Raw genomic sequence first — 21,010 nt, 5'->3', positions numbered from 1 at the left:
AAGGTCAATTATATTGTGCAGCTTATCTCACCACCTGTAGTTATTTAGGTGAAAGCTCCAAAATGCTTGCCTAATATGTCTGTTTATCCAAAAGGAAGTATAGAGGGAGAGCTAGATAGATAGCATTGCATTACATTACATGGCAATGCAATGCACAGTTGCTGAAGTTGAACCAAAATGAGCTTGTCATCTGGCTTCTGCAACTTTTAACATGAAAAATCCAATGAGGAGAAGAAAAGCAAAGCCAAAGAGTCCATCCCAAAATCCGACAAACAAGCCAAATGAACAAAAAGCATTGAATTCAATTCTTTCTGATTTTAGAAACTGCATTAAAGAAGGGGTGCACCGGTCCTGGAGATACTGCAATACCAGGTCAATGCGTGGAGTGGACAGAGCAAGCTCTTTTTCCATCTCCCTGTTCTAAAAATCCATTTAATATATGGTCCCCAGATAGGGGACGTATCAGATATTAAACTGATAAGAACAGATTTTTTTTTTGATTGAAGCTGCATCCATGGCACTGAAAAATGTGACCGAAGTCACACCAAAACAGCGCACGAGGCGAGGATTCATGTGGACCCTTCCCGGAGGAGATGGTCCCCAATAAACCATCCCCATCCCTCCGAGCCAGAAGGCCACAGCGAGGGTCGGGGATCTCCGATGCTCTCTCTTGCCGAAGCCAGAGAAGAGCCGTTTTCGTGCTCCCAGCGTCCAGCTAGGCTGCCACTCTAGTGGAGCTGGAGCCTTTGTTGGTTTCTCAGCCCAAAGCTGACCGGACCTCCGACCGGGTTTATAAAAATTCCCCTTCCTAGCCCGGAGGCCAGGAATAGGGGGGGTTGCTCAGAAAGTATGATTGGCAAAGGTGCGGCGTGCTACGAAGCCCTAGTCTTTCTGGGGTTCCCAGTCCCAGTAAGCTTGGACTCCCACCAGGGCGCCTACTCCTGGGGCACATTGCTCCAAAGCCCTCACACTTACCCAGCCTAGTGACTTCGATCCTGGAGGGCCATGTTTTCCATCAGATGACTCTATGAGCCACCTGGCGTACTAACAAGTGCACCAAACCAGTGTGTAATGTGCATCAATTTACTAGAGCAGCCCAAGGACAAAACCGCCTTTTCAAAAGATACTACACTTGATCTTAGCCAAAAGGCCGAGAAGCGATAACCAGAATTGGTTTCCGACTACGGTGCCACCCAAGGATTCTGAAAAGTCCATTTGTGGAGATGGCCACCTGGACTCCCGTTAAGAAGACATGCTGTCAACCTCTAGATCCCTCACATGCCTGCACTTTTCGGCTTGCTGCTGCTGCAATCCACGCGTTTTAGATCTGCATAACTCCACCTCTTTTAGCACAGTACCCTCAACCCCCGGCTGTTCCCACCCGCCTCAACACCGTTGGAAGGGAGGAGAACCAATTAAGGCGGGGGGGGGGTGGAACGAGCAGCTGTCTACCCTTAGCAGGAGGGTTGCTGATTAATTACCTCTCCTGCTGCTGCTGCTGCTGGCTGTCCAGCAGCAGACTGAAGGTGGCTGCTGCTGTGCGCAGGTATATAAAGGCTCAGAGCCTATTATGACACGCGCTGCCAGCGTTCCATTGCCACATTCCGTCTACTGCAGGCGGGATACCTGGATGGCTGAATGTCACTGAGAAGCTCACAGAGACCGCCATAAGCAACAGTTTAAAAGAATGCCACAGACTAATCAACCAAACTTTTTGGGTTGGTTTCTCTTTTATAGTCTGCAGGCATTAAATGAAAGAAGTCAGTGTTCCAGCAGAGGGAGACAACGTTTCAGAAAAGGCATTGTAGCAAACCAAAAAAGAAATTTTAAGCGCAGCAGAGTAACCAGCTCACATACCTGTTAGCTCAGGTGAGTTTAAAAGGCTGCTGTTGATAACAAGGGCATTTGCTAAATAGATGGTGTGTGTGCAACAATATACTGAAAGGTCAATTATATTGTGCAGCTTATCTCACCACCTGTAGTTATTTAGGTGAAAGCTCCAAAATGCTTGCCTAATATGTCTGTTTATCCAAAAGGAAGTATAGAGGGAGAGCTAGATAGATAGCATTGCATTACATTACATGGCAATGCAATGCACAGTTGCTGAAGTTGAACCAAAATGAGCTTGTCATCTGGCTTCTGCAACTTTTAACATGAAAAATCCAATGAGGAGAAGAAAAGCAAAGCCAAAGAGTCCATCCCAAAATCCGACAAACAAGCCAAATGAACAAAAAGCATTGAATTCAATTCTTTCTGATTTTAGAAACTGCATTAAAGAAGGGGTGCACCGGTCCTGGAGATACTGCAATACCAGGTCAATGCGTGGAGTGGACAGAGCAAGCTCTTTTTCCATCTCCCTGTTCTAAAAATCCATTTAATATATGGTCCCCAGATAGGGGACGTATCAGATATTAAACTGATAAGAACAGATACTACACTTGATCTTAGCCAAAAGGCCGAGAAGCGATAACCAGAATTGGTTTCCGACTACGGTGCCACCCAAGGATTCTGAAAAGTCCATTTGTGGAGATGGCCACCTGGACTCCCGTTAAGAAGACATGCTGTCAACCTCTAGATCCCTCACATGCCTGCACTTTTCGGCTTGCTGCTGCTGCAATCTACGCGTTTTAGATCTGCATAACTCCACCTCTTTTAGCACAGTACCCTCAACCCCCGGCTGTTCCCACCCGCCTCAACACCGTTGGAAGGGAGGAGAACCAATTAAGGCGGGGGGGGGGGTGGAACGAGCAGCTGTCTACCCTTAGCAGGAGGGTTGCTGATTAATTACCTCTCCTGCTGCTGCTGCTGCTGGCTGTCCAGCAGCAGACTGAAGGTGGCTGCTGCTGTGCGCAGGTATATAAAGGCTCAGAGCCTATTATGACACGCGCAGCCAGCGTTCCATTGCCACATTCCGTCTACTGCAGGCGGGATACCTGGATGGCTGAATGTCACTGAGAAGCTCACAGAGACCGCCATAAGCAACAGTTTAAAAGAATGCCACAGACTAATCAACCAAACTTTTTGGGTTGGTTTCTCTTTTATAGTCTGCAGGCATTAAATGAAAGAAGTCAGTGTTCCAGCAGAGGGAGACAACGTTTCAGAAAAGGCATTGTAGCAAACCAAAAAAGAAATTTTAAGCGCAGCAGAGTAACCAGCTCACATACCTGTTAGCTCAGGTGAGTTTAAAAGGCTGCTGTTGATAACAAGGGCATTTGCTAAATAGATGGTGTGTGTGCAACAATATACTGAAAGGTCAATTATATTGTGCAGCTTATCTCACCACCTGTAGTTATTTAGGTGAAAGCTCCAAAATGCTTGCCTAATATGTCTGTTTATCCAAAAGGAAGTATAGAGGGAGAGCTAGATAGATAGCATTGCATTACATTACATGGCAATGCAATGCACAGTTGCTGAAGTTGAACCAAAATGAGCTTGTCATCTGGCTTCTGCAACTTTTAACATGAAAAATCCAATGAGGAGAAGAAAAGCAAAGCCAAAGAGTCCATCCCAAAATCCGACAAACAAGCCAAATGAACAAAATACATTGAATTCAATTCTTTCTGATTTTAGAAACTGCATTAAAGAAGGGGTGCACCGGTCCTGGAGATACTGCAATACCAGGTCAATGCGTGGAGTGGACAGAGCAAGCTCTTTTTCCATCTCCCTGTTCTAAAAATCCATTTAATATATGGTCCCCAGATAGGGGACGTATCAGATATTAAACTGATAAGAACAGATACTACACTTGATCTTAGCCAAAAGGCCGAGAAGCGATAACCAGAATTGGTTTCCGACTACGGTGCCACCCAAGGATTCTGAAAAGTCCATTTGTGGAGATGGCCACCTGTACTCCCGTTAAGAAGACATGCTGTCAACCTCTAGATCCCTCACATGCCTGCACTTTTCGGCTTGCTGCTGCTGCAATCCACGCGTTTTAGATCTGCATAACTCCACCTCTTTTAGCACAGTACCCTCAACCCCCGGCTGTTCCCACCCGCCTCAACACCGTTGGAAGGGAGGAGAACCAATTAAGGCGGGGGGGGGGGGGGGTGGAACGAGCAGCTGTCTACCCTTAGCAGGAGGGTTGCTGATTAATTACCTCTCCTGCTGCTGCTGCTGCTGGCTGTCCAGCAGCAGACTGAAGGTGGCTGCTGCTGTGCGCAGGTATATAAAGGCTCAGAGCCTATTATGACACGCGCAGCCAGCGTTCCATTGCCACATTCCGTCTACTGCAGGCGGGATACCTGGATGGCTGAATGTCACTGAGAAGCTCACAGAGACCGCCATAAGCAACAGTTTAAAAGAATGCCACAGACTAATCAACCAAACTTTTTGGGTTGGTTTCTCTTTTATAGTCTGCAGGCATTAAATGAAAGAAGTCAGTGTTCCAGCAGAGGGAGACAACGTTTCAGAAAAGGCATTGTAGCAAACCAAAAAAGAAATTTTAAGCGCAGCAGAGTAACCAGCTCACATACCTGTTAGCTCAGGTGAGTTTAAAAGGCTGCTGTTGATAACAAGGGCATTTGCTAAATAGATGGTGTGTGTGCAACAATATACTGAAAGGTCAATTATATTGTGCAGCTTATCTCACCACCTGTAGTTATTTAGGTGAAAGCTCCAAAATGCTTGCCTAATATGTCTGTTTATCCAAAAGGAAGTATAGAGGGAGAGCTAGATAGATAGCATTGCATTACATTACATGGCAATGCAATGCACAGTTGCTGAAGTTGAACCAAAATGAGCTTGTCATCTGGCTTCTGCAACTTTTAACATGAAAAATCCAATGAGGAGAAGAAAAGCAAAGCCAAAGAGTCCATCCCAAAATCCGACAAACAAGCCAAATGAACAAAAAGCATTGAATTCAATTCTTTCTGATTTTAGAAACTGCATTAAAGAAGGGGTGCACCGGTCCTGGAGATACTGCAATACCAGGTCAATGCGTGGAGTGGACAGAGCAAGCTCTTTTTCCATCTCCCTGTTCTAAAAATCCATTTAATATATGGTCCCCAGATAGGGGACGTATCAGATATTAAACTGATAAGAACAGATACTACACTTGATCTTAGCCAAAAGGCCGAGAAGCGATAACCAGAATTGGTTTCCGACTACGGTGCCACCCAAGGATTCTGAAAAGTCCATTTGTGGAGATGGCCACCTGGACTCCCGTTAAGAAGACATGCTGTCAACCTCTAGATCCCTCACATGCCTGCACTTTTCGGCTTGCTGCTGCTGCAATCCACGCGTTTTAGATCTGCATAACTCCACCTCTTTTAGCACAGTACCCTCAACCCCCGGCTGTTCACACCCGCCTCAACACCGTTGGAAGGGAGGAGAACCAATTAAGGCGGGGGGGGGGGGTGGAACGAGCAGCTGTCTACCCTTAGCAGGAGGGTTGCTGATTAATTACCTCTCGTGCTGCTGCTGCTGCTGGCTGTCCAGCAGCAGACTGAAGGTGGCTGCTGCTGTGCGCAGGTATATAAAGGCTCAGAGCCTATTATGACACGCGCAGCCAGCGTTCCATTGCCACATTCCGTCTACTGCAGGCGGGATACCTGGATGGCTGAATGTTACTGAGAAGCTCACAGAGACCGCCATAAGCAACAGTTTAAAAGAATACCACAGACTAATCAACCAAACTTTTTGGGTTGGTTTCTCTTTTATAGTCTGCAGGCCTTAAATGAAAGAAGTCAGTGTTCCAGCAGAGGGAGACAACGTTTCAGAAAAGGCATTGTAGCAAACCAAAAAAGAAATTTTAAGCGCAGCAGAGTAACCAGCTCACATACCTGTTAGCTCAGGTGAGTTTAAAAGGCTGCTGTTGATAACAAGGGCATTTGCTAAATAGATGGTGTGTGTGCAACAATATACTGAAAGGTCAATTATATTGTGCAGCTTATCTCACCACCTGTAGTTATTTAGGTGAAAGCTCCAAAATGCTTGCCTAATATGTCTGTTTATCCAAAAGGAAGTATAGAGGGAGAGCTAGATAGATAGCATTGCATTACATTACATGGCAATGCAATGCACAGTTGCTGAAGTTGAACCAAAATGAGCTTGTCATCTGGCTTCTGCAACTTTTAACATGAAAAATCCAATGAGGAGAAGAAAAGCAAAGCCAAAGAGTCCATCCCAAAATCCGACAAACAAGCCAAATGAACAAAAAACATTGAATTCAATTCTTTCTGATTTTAGAAACTGCATTAAAGAAGGGGTGCACCGGTCCTGGAGATACTGCAATACCAGGTCAATGCGTGGAGTGGACAGAGCAAGCTCTTTTTCCATCTCCCTGTTCTAAAAATCCATTTAATATATGGTCCCCAGATAGGGGACGTATCAGATATTAAACTGATAAGAACAGATACTACACTTGATCTTAGCCAAAAGGCCGAGAAGCGATAACCAGAATTGGTTTCCGACTACGGTGCCACCCAAGGATTCTGAAAAGTCCATTTGTGGAGATGGCCACCTGTACTCCCGTTAAGAAGACATGCTGTCAACCTCTAGATCCCTCACATGCCTGCACTTTTCGGCTTGCTGCTGCTGCAATCCACGCGTTTTAGATCTGCATAACTCCACCTCTTTTAGCACAGTACCCTCAACCCCCGGCTGTTCCCACCCGCCTCAACACCGTTGGAAGGGAGGAGAACCAATTAAGGCGGGGGGGGGGGGGTGGAACGAGCAGCTGTCTACCCTTAGCAGGAGGGTTGCTGATTAATTACCTCTCCTGCTGCTGCTGCTGCTGGCTGTCCAGCAGCAGACTGAAGGTGGCTGCTGCTGTGCGCAGGTATATAAAGGCTCAGAGCCTATTATGACACGCGCAGCCAGCGTTCCATTGCCACATTCCGTCTACTGCAGGCGGGATACCTGGATGGCTGAATGTCACTGAGAAGCTCACAGAGACCGCCATAAGCAACAGTTTAAAAGAATGCCACAGACTAATCAACCAAACTTTTTGGGTTGGTTTCTCTTTTATAGTCTGCAGGCATTAAATGAAAGAAGTCAGTGTTCCAGCAGAGGGAGACAACGTTTCAGAAAAGGCATTGTAGCAAACCAAAAAAGAAATTTTAAGCGCAGCAGAGTAACCAGCTCACATACCTGTTAGCTCAGGTGAGTTTAAAAGGCTGCTGTTGATAACAAGGGCATTTGCTAAATAGATGGTGTGTGTGCAACAATATACTGAAAGGTCAATTATATTGTGCAGCTTATCTCACCACCTGTAGTTATTTAGGTGAAAGCTCCAAAATGCTTGCCTAATATGTCTGTTTATCCAAAAGGAAGTATAGAGGGAGAGCTAGATAGATAGCATTGCATTACATTACATGGCAATGCAATGCACAGTTGCTGAAGTTGAACCAAAATGAGCTTGTCATCTGGCTTCTGCAACTTTTAACATGAAAAATCCAATGAGGAGAAGAAAAGCAAAGCCAAAGAGTCCATCCCAAAATCCGACAAACATGCCAAATGAACAAAAAGCATTGAATTCAATTCTTTCTGATTTTAGAAACTGCATTAAAGAAGGGGTGCACCGGTCCTGGAGATACTGCAATACCAGGTCAATGCGTGGAGTGGACAGAGCAAGCTCTTTTTCCATCTCCCTGTTCTAAAAATCCATTTAATATATGGTCCCCAGATAGGGGACGTATCAGATATTAAACTGATAAGAACAGATACTACACTTGATCTTAGCCAAAAGGCCGAGAAGCGATAACCAGAATTGGTTTCCGACTACGGTGCCACCCAAGGATTCTGAAAAGTCCATTTGTGGAGATGGCCACCTGGACTCCCGTTAAGAAGACATGCTGTCAACCTCTAGATCCCTCACATGCCTGCACTTTTCGGCTTGCTGCTGCTGCAATCCACGCGTTTTAGATCTGCATAACTCCACCTCTTTTAGCACAGTACCCTCAACCCCCGGCTGTTCCCACCCGCCTCAACACCGTTGGAAGGGAGGAGAACCAATTAAGGCGGGGGGGGGGGTGGAACGAGCAGCTGTCTACCCTTAGCAGGAGGGTTGCTGATTAATTACCTCTCCTGCTGCTGCTGCTGCTGCTGGCTGTCCAGCAGCAGACTGAAGGTGGCTGCTGCTGTGCGCAGGTATATAAAGGCTCAGAGCCTATTATGACACGCGCAGCCAGCGTTCCATTGCCACATTCCGTCTACTGCAGGCGGGATACCTGGATGGCTGAATGTCACTGAGAAGCTCACAGAGACCGCCATAAGCAACAGTTTAAAAGAATGCCACAGACTAATCAACCAAACTTTTTGGGTTGGTTTCTCTTTTATAGTCTGCAGGCATTAAATGAAAGAAGTCAGTGTTCCAGCAGAGGGAGACAACGTTTCAGAAAAGGCATTGTAGCAAACCAAAAAAGAAATTTTAAGCGCAGCAGAGTAACCAGCTCACATACCTGTTAGCTCAGGTGAGTTTAAAAGGCTGCTGTTGATAACAAGGGCATTTGCTAAATAGATGGTGTGTGTGCAACAATATACTGAAAGGTCAATTATATTGTGCAGCTTATCTCACCACCTGTAGTTATTTAGGTGAAAGCTCCAAAATGCTTGCCTAATATGTCTGTTTATCCAAAAGGAAGTATAGAGGGAGAGCTAGATAGATAGCATTGCATTACATTACATGGCAATGCAATGCACAGTTGCTGAAGTTGAACCAAAATGAGCTTGTCATCTGGCTTCTGCAACTTTTAACATGAAAAATCCAATGAGGAGAAGAAAAGCAAAGCCAAAGAGTCCATCCCAAAATCCGACAAACAAGCCAAATGAACAAAAAGCATTGAATTCAATTCTTTCTGATTTTAGAAACTGCATTAAAGAAGGGGTGCACCGGTCCTGGAGATACTGCAATACCAGGTCAATGCGTGGAGTGGACAGAGCAAGCTCTTTTTCCATCTCCCTGTTCTAAAAATCCATTTAATATATGGTCCCCAGATAGGGGACGTATCAGATATTAAACTGATAAGAACAGATACTACACTTGATCTTAGCCAAAAGGCCGAGAAGCGATAACCAGAATTGGTTTCCGACTACGGTGCCACCCAAGGATTCTGAAAAGTCCATTTGTGGAGATGGCCACCTGTACTCCCGTTAAGATGACATGCTGTCAACCTCTAGATCCCTCACATGCCTGCACTTTTCGGCTTGCTGCTGCTGCAATCCACGCGTTTTAGATCTGCATAACTCCACCTCTTTTAGCACAGTACCCTCAACCCCCGGCTGTTCCCACCCGCCTCAACACCGTTGGAAGGGAGGAGAACCAATTAAGGCGGGGGGGGGGGGGGGGGTGGAACGAGCAGCTGTCTACCCTTAGCAGGAGGGTTGCTGATTAATTACCTCTCCTGCTGCTGCTGCTGCTGGCTGTCCAGCAGCAGACTGAAGGTGGCTGCTGCTGTGCGCAGGTATATAAAGGCTCAGAGCCTATTATGACACGCGCAGCCAGCGTTCCATTGCCACATTCCGTCTACTGCAGGCGGGATACCTGGATGGCTGAATGTCACTGAGAAGCTCACAGAGACCGCCATAAGCAACAGTTTAAAAGAATGCCACAGACTAATCAACCAAACTTTTTGGGTTGGTTTCTCTTTTATAGTCTGCAGGCATTAAATGAAAGAAGTCAGTGTTCCAGCAGAGGGAGACAACGTTTCAGAAAAGGCATTGTAGCAAACCAAAAAAGAAATTTTAAGCGCAGCAGAGTAACCAGCTCACATACCTGTTAGCTCAGGTGAGTTTAAAAGGCTGCTGTTGATAACAAGGGCATTTGCTAAATAGATGGTGTGTGTGCAACAATATACTGAAAGGTCAATTATATTGTGCAGCTTATCTCACCACCTGTAGTTATTTAGGTGAAAGCTCCAAAATGCTTGCCTAATATGTCTGTTTATCCAAAAGGAAGTATAGAGGGAGAGCTAGATAGATAGCATTGCATTACATTACATGGCAATGCAATGCACAGTTGCTGAAGTTGAACCAAAATGAGCTTGTCATCTGGCTTCTGCAACTTTTAACATGAAAAATCCAATGAGGAGAAGAAAAGCAAAGCCAAAGAGTCCATCCCAAAATCCGACAAACAAGCCAAATGAACAAAAAGCATTGAATTCAATTCTTTCTGATTTTAGAAACTGCATTAAAGAAGGGGTGCACCGGTCCTGGAGATACTGCAATACCAGGTCAATGCGTGGAGTGGACAGAGCAAGCTCTTTTTCCATCTCCCTGTTCTAAAAATCCATTTAATATATGGTCCCCAGATAGGGGACGTATCAGATATTAAACTGATAAGAACAGATACTACACTTGATCTTAGCCAAAAGGCCGAGAAGCGATAACCAGAATTGGTTTCCGACTACGGTGCCACCCAAGGATTCTGAAAAGTCCATTTGTGGAGATGGCCACCTGGACTCCCGTTAAGAAGACATGCTGTCAACCTCTAGATCCCTCACATGCCTGCACTTTTCGGCTTGCTGCTGCTGCAATCCACGCGTTTTAGATCTGCATAACTCCACCTCTTTTAGCACAGTACCCTCAACCCCCGGCTGTTCCCACCCGCCTCAACACCGTTGGAAGGGAGGAGAACCAATTAAGGCGGGGGGGGGGGTGGAACGAGCAGCTGTCTACCCTTAGCAGGAGGGTTGCTGATTAATTACCTCTCCTGCTGCTGCTGCTGCTGGCTGTCCAGCAGCAGACTGAAGGTGGCTGCTGCTGTGCGCAGGTATATAAAGGCTCAGAGCCTATTATGACACGCGCAGCCAGCGTTCCATTGCCACATTCCGTCTACTGCAGGCGGGATACCTGGATGGCTGAATGTCAGTGAGAAGCTCACAGAGACCGCCATAAGCAACAGTTTAAAAGAATGCCACAGACTAATCAACCAAACTTTTTGGGTTGGTTTCTCTTTTATAGTCTGCAGGCATTAAATGAAAGAAGTCAGTGTTCCAGCAGAGGGAGACAACGTTTCAGAAAAGGCATTGTAGCAAACCAAAAAAGAAATTTTAAGCGCAGCAGAGTAACCAGCTCACATACCTGTTAGCTCAGGTGAGTTTAAAAGGCTGCTGTTGATAACAAGGGCATTTGCTAAATAGATGGTGTGTGTGCAACAATATACTGAAAGGTCAATTATATTGTGCAGCTTATCTCACCACCTGTAGTTATTTAGGTGAAAGCTCCAAAATGCTTGCCTAATATGTCTGTTTATCCAAAAGGAAGTATAGAGGGAGAGCTAGATAGATAGCATTGCATTACATTACATGGCAATGCAATGCACAGTTGCTGAAGTTGAACCAAAATGAGCTTGTCATCTGGCTTCTGCAACTTTTAACATGAAAAATCCAATGAGGAGAAGAAAAGCAAAGCCAAAGAGTCCATCCCAAAATCCGACAAACAAGCCAAATGAACAAAAAGCATTGAATTCAATTCTTTCTGATTTTAGAAACTGCATTAAAGAAGGGGTGCACCGGTCCTGGAGATACTGCAATACCAGGTCAATGCGTGGAGTGGACAGAGCAAGCTCTTTTTCCATCTCCCTGTTCTAAAAATCCATTTAATATATGGTCCCCAGATAGGGGACGTATCAGATATTAAACTGATAAGAACAGATACTACACTTGATCTTAGCCAAAAGGCCGAGAAGCGATAACCAGAATTGGTTTCCGACTACGGTGCCACCCAAGGATTCTGAAAAGTCCATTTGTGGAGATGGCCACATGGACTCCCGTTAAGAAGACATGCTGTCAACCTCTAGATCCCTCACATGCCTGCACTTTTCGGCTTGCTGCTGCTGCAATCCACGCGTTTTAGATCTGCATAACTCCACCTCTTTTAGCACAGTACCCTCAACCCCCGGCTGTTCCCACCCGCCTCAACACCGTTGGAAGGGAGGAGAACCAATTAAGGCGGGGGGGGGGTGGAACGAGCAGCTGTCTACCCTTAGCAGGAGGGTTGCTGATTAATTACCTCTCCTGCTGCTGCTGCTGCTGCTGGCTGTCCAGCAGCAGACTGAAGGTGGCTGCTGCTGTGCGCAGGTATATAAAGGCTCAGAGCCTATTATGACACGCGCAGCCAGCGTTCCATTGCCACATTCCGTCTACTGCAGGCGGGATACCTGGATGGCTGAATGTCACTGAGAAGCTCACAGAGACCGCCATAAGCAACAGTTTAAAAGAATGCCACAGACTAATCAACCAAACTTTTTGGGTTGGTTTCTCTTTTATAGTCTGCAGGCATTAAATGAAAGAAGTCAGTGTTCCAGCAGAGGGAGACAACGTTTCAGAAAAGGCATTGTAGCAAACCAAAAAAGAAATTTTAAGCGCAGCAGAGTAACCAGCTCACATACCTGTTAGCTCAGGTGAGTTTAAAAGGCTGCTGTTGATAACAAGGGCATTTGCTAAATAGATGGTGTGTGTGCAACAATATACTGAAAGGTCAATTATATTGTGCAGCTTATCTCACCACCTGTAGTTATTTAGGTGAAAGCTCCAAAATGCTTGCCTAATATGTCTGTTTATCCAAAAGGAAGTATAGAGGGAGAGCTAGATAGATAGCATTGCATTACATTACATGGCAATGCAATGCACAGTTGCTGAAGTTGAACCAAAATGAGCTTGTCATCTGGCTTCTGCAACTTTTAACATGAAAAATCCAATGAGGAGAAGAAAAGCAAAGCCAAAGAGTCCATCCCAAAATCCGACAAACAAGCCAAATGAACAAAAAGCATTGAATTCAATTCTTTCTGATTTTAGAAACTGCATTAAAGAAGGGGTGCACCGGTCCTGGAGATACTGCAATACCAGGTCAATGCGTGGAGTGGACAGAGCAAGCTCTTTTTCCATCTCCCTGTTCTAAAAATCCATTTAATATATGGTCCCCAGATAGGGGACGTATCAGATATTAAACTGATAAGAACAGATACTACACTTGATCTTAGCCAAAAGGCCGAGAAGCGATAACCAGAATTGGTTTCCGACTACGGTGCCACCCAAGGATTCTGAAAAGTCCATTTGTGGAGATGGCCACCTGGACTCCCGTTAAGAAGACATGCTGTCAACCTCTAGATCCCTCACATGCCTGCACTTTTCGGCTTGCTGCTGCTGCAATCCACGCGTTTTAGATCTGCATAACTCCACCTCTTTTAGCACAGTACCCTCAACCCCCGGCTGTTCCCACCCGCCTCAACACCGTTGGAAGGGAGGAGAACCAATTAAGGCGGGGGGGGGGTGGAACGAGCAGCTGTCTACCCTTAGCAGGAGGGTTGCTGATTAATTACCTCTCCTGCTGCTGCTGCTGCTGCTGGCTGTCCAGCAGCAGACTGAAGGTGGCTGCTGCTGTGCGCAGGTATATAAAGGCTCAGAGCCTATTATGACACGCGCAGCCAGCGTTCCATTGCCACATTCCGTCTACTGCAGGCGGGATACCTGGATGGCTGAATGTCACTGAGAAGCTCACAGAGACCGCCATAAGCAACAGTTTAAAAGAATGCCACAGACTAATCAACCAAACTTTTTGGGTTGGTTTCTCTTTTATAGTCTGCAGGCATTAAATGAAAGAAGTCAGTGTTCCAGCAGAGGGAGACAACGTTTCAGAAAAGGCATTGTAGCAAACCAAAAAAGAAATTTTAAGCGCAGCAGAGTAACCAGCTCACATACCTGTTAGCTCAGGTGAGTTTAAAAGGCTGCTGTTGATAACAAGGGCATTTGCTAAATAGATGGTGTGTGTGCAACAATATACTGAAAGGTCAATTATATTGTGCAGCTTATCTCACCACCTGTAGTTATTTAGGTGAAAGCTCCAAAATGCTTGCCTAATATGTCTGTTTATCCAAAAGGAAGTATAGAGGGAGAGCTAGATAGATAGCATTGCATTACATTACATGGCAATGCAATGCACAGTTGCTGAAGTTGAACCAAAATGAGCTTGTCATCTGGCTTCTGCAACTTTTAACATGAAAAATCCAATGAGGAGAAGAAAAGCAAAGCCAAAGAGTCCATCCCAAAATCCGACAAACAAGCCAAATGAACAAAAAGCATTGAATTCAATTCTTTCTGATTTTAGAAACTGCATTAAAGAAGGGGTGCACCGGTCCTGGAGATACTGCAATACCAGGTCAATGCGTAGAGTGGACAGAGCAAGCTCTTTTTCCATCTCCCTGTTCTAAAAATCCATTTAATATATGGTCCCCAGATAGGGGACGTATCAGATATTAAACTGATAAGAACAGATACTACACTTGATCTTAGCCAAAAGGCCGAGAAGCGATAACCAGAATTGGTTTCCGACTACGGTGCCACCCAAGGATTCTGAAAAGTCCATTTGTGGAGATGGCCACCTGGACTCCCGTTAAGAAGACATGCTGTCAACCTCTAGATCCCTCACATGCCTGCACTTTTCGGCTTGCTGCTGCTGCAATCCACGCGTTTTAGATCTGCATAACTCCACCTCTTTTAGCACAGTACCCTCAACCCCCGGCTGTTCCCACCCGCCTCAACACCGTTGGAAGGGAGGAGAACCAATTAAGGCGGGGGGGGGGGTGGAACGAGCAGCTGTCTACCCTTAGCAGGAGGGTTGCTGATTAATTACCTCTCCTGCTGCTGCTGCTGCTGGCTGTCCAGCAGCAGACTGAAGGTGGCTGCTGCTGTGCGCAGGTATATAAAGGCTCAGAGCCTATTATGACACGCGCAGCCAGCGTTCCATTGCCACATTCCGTCTACTGCAGGCGGGATACCTGGATGGCTGAATGTCACTGAGAAGCTCACAGAGACCGCCATAAGCAACAGTTTAAAAGAATGCCACAGACTAATCAACCAAACTTTTTGGGTTGGTTTCTCTTTTATAGTCTGCAGGCATTAAATGAAAGAAGTCAGTGTTCCAGCAGAGGGAGACAACGTTTCAGAAAAGGCATTGTAGCAAACCAAAAAAGAAATTTTAAGAGCAGCAGAGTAACCAGCTCACATACCTGTTAGCTCAGGTGAGTTTAAAAGGCTGCTGTTGATAACAAGGGCATTTGCTAAATAGATGGTGTGTGTGCAACAATATACTGAAAGGTCAATTATATTGTGCAGCTTATCTCACCACCTGTAGTTATTTAGGTGAAAGCTCCAAAATGCTTGCCTAATATGTCTGTTTATCCAAAAGGAAGTATAGAGGGAGAGCTAGATAGATAGCATTGCATTACATTACATGGCAATGCAATGCACAGTTGCTGAAGTTGAACCAAAATGAGCTTGTCATCTGGCTTCTGCAACTTTTAACATGAAAAATCCAATGAGGAGAAGAAAAGCAAAGCCAAAGAGTCCATCCCAAAATCCGACAAACAAGCCAAATGAACAAAAAGCATTGAATTCAATTCTTTCTGATTTTAGAAACTGCATTAAAGAAGGGGTGCACCGGTCCTGGAGATACTGCAATACCAGGTCAATGCGTAGAGTGGACAGAGCAAGCTCTTTTTCCATCTCCCTGTTCTAAAAATCCATTTAATATATGGTCCCCAGATAGGGGACGTATCAGATATTAAACTGATAAGAACAGATACTACACTTGATCTTAGCCAAAAGGCCGAGAAGCGATAACCAGAATTGGTTTCCGACTACGGTGCCACCCAAGGATTCTGAAAAGTCCATTTGTGGAGATGGCCACCTGGACTCCCGTTAAGAAGACATGCTGTCAACCTCTAGATCCCTCACATGCCTGCACTTTTCGGCTTGCTGCTGCTGCAATCCACGCGTTTTAGATCTGCATAACTCCACCTCTTTTAGCACAGTACCCTCAACCCCCGGCTGTTCCCACCCGCCTCAACACCGTTGGAAGGGAGGAGAACCAATTAAGGCGGGGGGGGGGGTGGAACGAGCAGCTGTCTACCCTTAGCAGGAGGGTTGCTGATTAATTACCTCTCCTGCTGCTGCTGCTGCTGGCTGTCCAGCAGCAGACTGAAGGTGGCTGCTGCTGTGCGCAGGTATATAAAGGCTCAGAGCCTATTATGACACGCGCAGCCAGCGTTCCATTGCCACATTCCGTCTACTGCAGGCGGGATACCTGGATGGCTGAATGTCACTGAGAAGCTCACAGAGACCGCCATAAGCAACAGTTTAAAAGAATGCCACAGACTAATCAACCAAACTTTTTGGGTTGGTTTCTCTTTTATAGTCTGCAGGCATTAAATGAAAGAAGTCAGTGTTCCAGCAGAGGGAGACAACGTTTCAGAAAAGGCATTGTAGCAAACCAAAAAAGAAATTTTAAGAGCAGCAGAGTAACCAGCTCACATACCTGTTAGCTCAGGTGAGTTTAAAAGGCTGCTGTTGATAACAAGGGCATTTGCTAAATAGATGGTGTGTGTGCAACAATATACTGAAAGGTCAATTATATTGTGCAGCTTATCTCACCACCTGTAGTTATTTAGGTGAAAGCTCCAAAATGCTTGCCTAATATGTCTGTTTATCCAAAAGGAAGTATAGAGGGAGAGCTAGATAGATAGCATTGCATTACATTACATGGCAATGCAATGCACAGTTGCTGAAGTTGAACCAAAATGAGCTTGTCATCTGGCTTCTGCAACTTTTAACATGAAAAATCCAATGAGGAGAAGAAAAGAAAAGCCAAAGAGTCCATCCCAAAATCCGACAAACAAGCCAAATGAACAAAAAGCATTGAATTCAATTCTTTCTGATTTTAGAAACTGCATTAAAGAAGGGGTGCACCGGTCCTGGAGATACTGCAATACCAGGTCAATGCGTGGAGTGGACAGAGCAAGCTCTTTTTCCATCTCCCTGTTCTAAAAATCCATTTAATATATGGTCCCCAGATAGGGGACGTATCAGATATTAAACTGATAAGAACAGATACTACACTTGATCTTAGCCAAAAGGCCGAGAAGCGATAACCAGAATTGGTTTCCGACTACGGTGCCACCCAAGGATTCTGAAAAGTCCATTTGTGGAGATGGCCACCTGGACTCCCGTTAAGAAGACATGCTGTCAACCTCTAGATCCCTCACATGCCTGCACTTTTCGGCTTGCTGCTGCTGCAATCCACGCGTTTTAGATCTGCATAACTCCACCTCTTTTAGCACAGTACCCTCAACCCCCGGCTGTTCCCACCCGCCTCAACACCGTTGGAAGGGAGGAGAACCAATTAAGGCGGGGGGGGGGGGGGGGTGGAACGAGCAGCTGTCTACCCTTAGCAGGAGGGTTGCTGATTAATTACCTCTCCTGCTGCTGCTGCTGCTGCTGCTGGCTGTCCAGCAGCAGACTGAAGGTGGCTGCTGCTGTGCGCAGGTATATAAAGGCTCAGAGCCTATTATGACACGCGCAGCCAGCGTTCCATTGCCACATTCCGTCTACTGCAGGCGGGATACCTGGATGGCTGAATGTCACTGAGAAGCTCACAGAGACCGCCATAAGCAACAGTTTAAAAGAATGCCACAGACTAATCAACCAAACTTTTTGGGTTGGTTTCTCTTTTATAGTCTGCAGGCATTAAATGAAAGAAGTCAGTGTTCCAGCAGAGGGAGACAACGTTTCAGAAAAGGCATTGTAGCAAACCAAAAAAGAAATTTTAAGCGCAGCAGAGTAACCAGCTCACATACCTGTTAGCTCAGGTGAGTTTAAAAGGCTGCTGTTGATAACAAGGGCATTTGCTAAATAGATGGTGTGTGTGCAACAATATACTGAAAGGTCAATTATATTGTGCAGCTTATCTCACCACCTGTAGTTATTTAGGTGAAAGCTCCAAAATGCTTGCCTAATATGTCTGTTTATCCAAAAGGAAGTATAGAGGGAGAGCTAGATAGATAGCATTGCATTACATTACATGGCAATGCAATGCACAGTTGCTGAAGTTGAACCAAAATGAGCTTGTCATCTGGCTTCTGCAACTTTTAACATGAAAAATCCAATGAGGAGAAGAAAAGCAAAGCCAAAGAGTCCATCCCAAAATCCGACAAACAAGCCAAATGAACAAAAAGCATTGAATTCAATTCTTTCTGATTTTAGAAACTGCATTAAAGAAGGGGTGCACCGGTCCTGGAGATACTGCAATACCAGGTCAATGCGTGGAGTGGACAGAGCAAGCTCTTTTTCCATCTCCCTGTTCTAAAAATCCATTTAATATATGGTCCCCAGATAGGGGACGTATCAGATATTAAACTGATAAGAACAGATACTACACTTGATCTTAGCCAAAAGGCCGAGAAGCGATAACCAGAATTGGCTTCCGACTACGGTGCCACCCAAGGATTCTGAAAAGTCCATTTGTGGAGATGGCCACCTGGACTCCCGTTAAGAAGACATGCTGTCAACCTCTAGATCCCTCACATGCCTGCACTTTTCGGCTTGCTGCTGCTGCAATCCACGCGTTTTAGATCTGCATAACTCCACCTCTTTTAGCACAGTACCCTCAACCCCCGGCTGTTCCCACCCGCCTCAACACCGTTGGAAGGGAGGAGAACCAATTAAGGCGGGGGGGGGGGTGGAACGAGCAGCTGTCTACCCTTAGCAGGAGGGTTGCTGATTAATTACCTCTCCTGCTGCTGCTGCTGCTGCTGGCTGTCCAGCAGCAGACTGAAGGTGGCTGCTGCTGTGCGCAGGTATATAAAGGCTCAGAGCCTATTATGACACGCGCAGCCAGCGTTCCATTGCCACATTCCGTCTACTGCAGGCGGGATACCTGGATGGCTGAATGTCACTGAGAAGCTCACAGAGACCGCCATAAGCAACAGTTTAAAAGAATGCCACAGACTAATCAACCAAACTTTTTGGGTTGGTTTCTCTTTTATAGTCTGCAGGCATTAAATGAAAGAAGTCAGTGTTCCAGCAGAGGGAGACAACGTTTCAGAAAAGGCATTGTAGCAAACCAAAAAAGAAATTTTAAGCGCAGCAGAGTAACCAGCTCACATACCTGTTAGCTCAGGTGAGTTTAAAAGGCTGCTGTTGATAACAAGGGCATTTGCTAAATAGATGGTGTGTGTGCAACAATATACTGAAAGGTCAATTATATTGTGCAGCTTATCTCACCACCTGTAGTTATTTAGGTGAAAGCTCCAAAATGCTTGCCTAATATGTCTGTTTATCCAAAAGGAAGTATAGAGGGAGAGCTAGATAGATAGCATTGCATTACATTACATGGCAATGCAATGCACAGTTGCTGAAGTTGAACCAAAATGAGCTTGTCATCTGGCTTCTGCAACTTTTAACATGAAAAATCCAATGAGGAGAAGAAAAGCAAAGCCAAAGAGTCCATCCCAAAATCCGACAAACAAGCCAAATGAACAAAAAGCATTGAATTCAATTCTTTCTGATTTTAGAAACTGCATTAAAGAAGGGGTGCACCGGTCCTGGAGATACTGCAATACCAGGTCAATGCGTGGAGTGGACAGAGCAAGCTCTTTTTCCATCTCCCTGTTCTAAAAATCCATTTAATATATGGTCCCCAGATAGGGGACGTATCAGATATTAAACTGATAAGAACAGATACTACACTTGATCTTAGCCAAAAGGCCGAGAAGCGATAACCAGAATTGGTTTCCGACTACGGTGCCACCCAAGGATTCTGAAAAGTCCATTTGTGGAGATGGCCACCTGGACTCCCGTTAAGAAGACATGCTGTCAACCTCTAGATCCCTCACATGCCTGCACTTTTCGGCTTGCTGCTGCTGCAATCCACGCGTTTTAGATCTGCATAACTCCACCTCTTTTAGCACAGTACCCTCAACCCCCGGCTGTTCCCACCCGCCTCAACACCGTTGGAAGGGAGGAGAACCAATTAAGGCGGGGGGGGGGTGGAACGAGCAGCTGTCTACCCTTAGCAGGAGGGTTGCTGATTAATTACCTCTCCTGCTGCTGTTGTTGCTGCTGGCTGTCCAGCAGCAGACTGAAGGTGGCTGCTGCTGTGCGCAGGTATATAAAGGCTCAGAGCCTATTATGACACGCGCAGCCAGCGTTCCATTGCCACATTCCGTCTACTGCAGGCGGGATACCTGGATGGCTGAATGTCACTGAGAAGCTCACAGAGACCGCCATAAGCAACAGTTTAAAAGAATGCCACAGACTAATCAACCAAACTTTTTGGGTTGGTTTCTCTTTTATAGTCTGCAGGCATTAAATGAAAGAAGTCAGTGTTCCAGCAGAGGGAGACAACGTTTCAGAAAAGGCATTGTAGCAAACCAAAAAAGAAATTTTAAGCGCAGCAGAGTAACCAGCTCACATACCTGTTAGCTCAGGTGAGTTTAAAAGGCTGCTGTTGATAACAAGGGCATTTGCTAAATAGATGGTGTGTGTGCAACAATATACTGAAAGGTCAATTATATTGTGCAGCTTATCTCACCACCTGTAGTTATTTAGGTGAAAGCTCCAAAATGCTTGCCTAATATGTCTGTTTATCCAAAAGGAAGTATAGAGGGAGAGCTAGATAGATAGCATTGCATTACATTACATGGCAATGCAATGCACAGTTGCTGAAGTTGAACCAAAATGAGCTTGTCATCTGGCTTCTGCAACTTTTAACATGAAAAATCCAATGAGGAGAAGAAAAGCAAAGCCAAAGAGTCCATCCCAAAATCCGACAAACAAGCCAAATGAACAAAAAGCATTGAATTCAATTCTTTCTGATTTTAGAAACTGCATTAAAGAAGGGGTGCACCGGTCCTGGAGATACTGCAATACCAGGTCAATGCGTGGAGTGGACAGAGCAAGCTCTTTTTCCATCTTCCTGTTCTAAAAATCCATTTAATATATGGTCCCCAGATAGGGGACGTATCAGATATTAAACTGATAAGAACAGATACTACACTTGATCTTAGCCAAAAGGCCGAGAAGCGATAACCAGAATTGGTTTCCGACTACGGTGCCACACAAGGATTCTGAAAAGTCCATTTGTGGAGATGGCCACCTGGACTCCCGTTAAGAAGACATGCTGTCAACCTCTAGATCCCTCACATGCCTGCACTTTTCGGCTTGCTGCTGCTGCAATCCACGCGTTTTAGATCTGCATAACTCCACCTCTTTTAGCACAGTACCCTCAACCCCCG

The 21,010-nt window shown here is 45.5% G+C and overlaps 16 non-coding genes and 1 pseudogene across 16 annotated transcripts; all 17 read right to left on the bottom strand.

Annotated features, from left to right (window-relative positions):
- Positions 1-335: 335 nt before the first annotated feature.
- On the bottom strand, positions 336-521 carry LOC141160111 (U2 spliceosomal RNA). Its single transcript, XR_012250088.1, has one exon. It is a non-coding gene; the product is annotated as a U2 spliceosomal RNA (small nuclear RNA).
- A 525-nt stretch (positions 522-1,046) lies between these two features.
- On the bottom strand, positions 1,047-1,162 carry LOC141160391 (U2 spliceosomal RNA; annotated as a pseudogene).
- Positions 1,163-2,277: 1,115 nt separating this feature from the next.
- On the bottom strand, positions 2,278-2,468 carry LOC141159201 (U2 spliceosomal RNA). The gene has a single exon (XR_012249212.1). It is a non-coding gene; the product is annotated as a U2 spliceosomal RNA (small nuclear RNA).
- Positions 2,469-3,584: 1,116 nt separating this feature from the next.
- LOC141159200 (U2 spliceosomal RNA) lies at positions 3,585-3,775 on the bottom strand. The gene has a single exon (XR_012249211.1). It is a non-coding gene; the product is annotated as a U2 spliceosomal RNA (small nuclear RNA).
- A 1,120-nt stretch (positions 3,776-4,895) lies between these two features.
- On the bottom strand, positions 4,896-5,086 carry LOC141159199 (U2 spliceosomal RNA). Its single transcript, XR_012249210.1, has one exon. It is a non-coding gene; the product is annotated as a U2 spliceosomal RNA (small nuclear RNA).
- A 1,117-nt stretch (positions 5,087-6,203) lies between these two features.
- LOC141159198 (U2 spliceosomal RNA) lies at positions 6,204-6,394 on the bottom strand. The gene has a single exon (XR_012249209.1). It is a non-coding gene; the product is annotated as a U2 spliceosomal RNA (small nuclear RNA).
- Positions 6,395-7,512: 1,118 nt separating this feature from the next.
- On the bottom strand, positions 7,513-7,703 carry LOC141159197 (U2 spliceosomal RNA). The gene has a single exon (XR_012249208.1). It is a non-coding gene; the product is annotated as a U2 spliceosomal RNA (small nuclear RNA).
- A 1,119-nt stretch (positions 7,704-8,822) lies between these two features.
- Positions 8,823-9,013, bottom strand: LOC141159196 (U2 spliceosomal RNA). Its single transcript, XR_012249207.1, has one exon. It is a non-coding gene; the product is annotated as a U2 spliceosomal RNA (small nuclear RNA).
- A 1,122-nt stretch (positions 9,014-10,135) lies between these two features.
- On the bottom strand, positions 10,136-10,326 carry LOC141159195 (U2 spliceosomal RNA). Its single transcript, XR_012249206.1, has one exon. It is a non-coding gene; the product is annotated as a U2 spliceosomal RNA (small nuclear RNA).
- Positions 10,327-11,442: 1,116 nt separating this feature from the next.
- Positions 11,443-11,633, bottom strand: LOC141159193 (U2 spliceosomal RNA). Its single transcript, XR_012249205.1, has one exon. It is a non-coding gene; the product is annotated as a U2 spliceosomal RNA (small nuclear RNA).
- A 1,118-nt stretch (positions 11,634-12,751) lies between these two features.
- LOC141159192 (U2 spliceosomal RNA) lies at positions 12,752-12,942 on the bottom strand. Its single transcript, XR_012249204.1, has one exon. It is a non-coding gene; the product is annotated as a U2 spliceosomal RNA (small nuclear RNA).
- A 1,118-nt stretch (positions 12,943-14,060) lies between these two features.
- Positions 14,061-14,251, bottom strand: LOC141159722 (U2 spliceosomal RNA). Its single transcript, XR_012249722.1, has one exon. It is a non-coding gene; the product is annotated as a U2 spliceosomal RNA (small nuclear RNA).
- Positions 14,252-15,367: 1,116 nt separating this feature from the next.
- Positions 15,368-15,558, bottom strand: LOC141159721 (U2 spliceosomal RNA). Its single transcript, XR_012249721.1, has one exon. It is a non-coding gene; the product is annotated as a U2 spliceosomal RNA (small nuclear RNA).
- A 1,116-nt stretch (positions 15,559-16,674) lies between these two features.
- LOC141159191 (U2 spliceosomal RNA) lies at positions 16,675-16,865 on the bottom strand. Its single transcript, XR_012249203.1, has one exon. It is a non-coding gene; the product is annotated as a U2 spliceosomal RNA (small nuclear RNA).
- A 1,127-nt stretch (positions 16,866-17,992) lies between these two features.
- On the bottom strand, positions 17,993-18,183 carry LOC141159189 (U2 spliceosomal RNA). The gene has a single exon (XR_012249201.1). It is a non-coding gene; the product is annotated as a U2 spliceosomal RNA (small nuclear RNA).
- A 1,119-nt stretch (positions 18,184-19,302) lies between these two features.
- LOC141159188 (U2 spliceosomal RNA) lies at positions 19,303-19,493 on the bottom strand. The gene has a single exon (XR_012249200.1). It is a non-coding gene; the product is annotated as a U2 spliceosomal RNA (small nuclear RNA).
- A 1,118-nt stretch (positions 19,494-20,611) lies between these two features.
- Positions 20,612-20,802, bottom strand: LOC141159820 (U2 spliceosomal RNA). The gene has a single exon (XR_012249816.1). It is a non-coding gene; the product is annotated as a U2 spliceosomal RNA (small nuclear RNA).
- Positions 20,803-21,010: the final 208 nt, after the last annotated feature.

The sequence above is a fragment of the Phyllobates terribilis genome, unplaced genomic scaffold (genome assembly GCF_046119375.1).
Source record: "Phyllobates terribilis strain yellow unplaced genomic scaffold, ASM4611937v1 Scaffold_8__6_contigs__length_399053987, whole genome shotgun sequence".
Classification (NCBI taxonomy): Eukaryota; Metazoa; Chordata; class Amphibia; order Anura; family Dendrobatidae; genus Phyllobates; species Phyllobates terribilis.
Note: the sequence above shows the minus strand (reverse complement) of the source record. Positions and strands in the feature narration are given on the sequence as shown.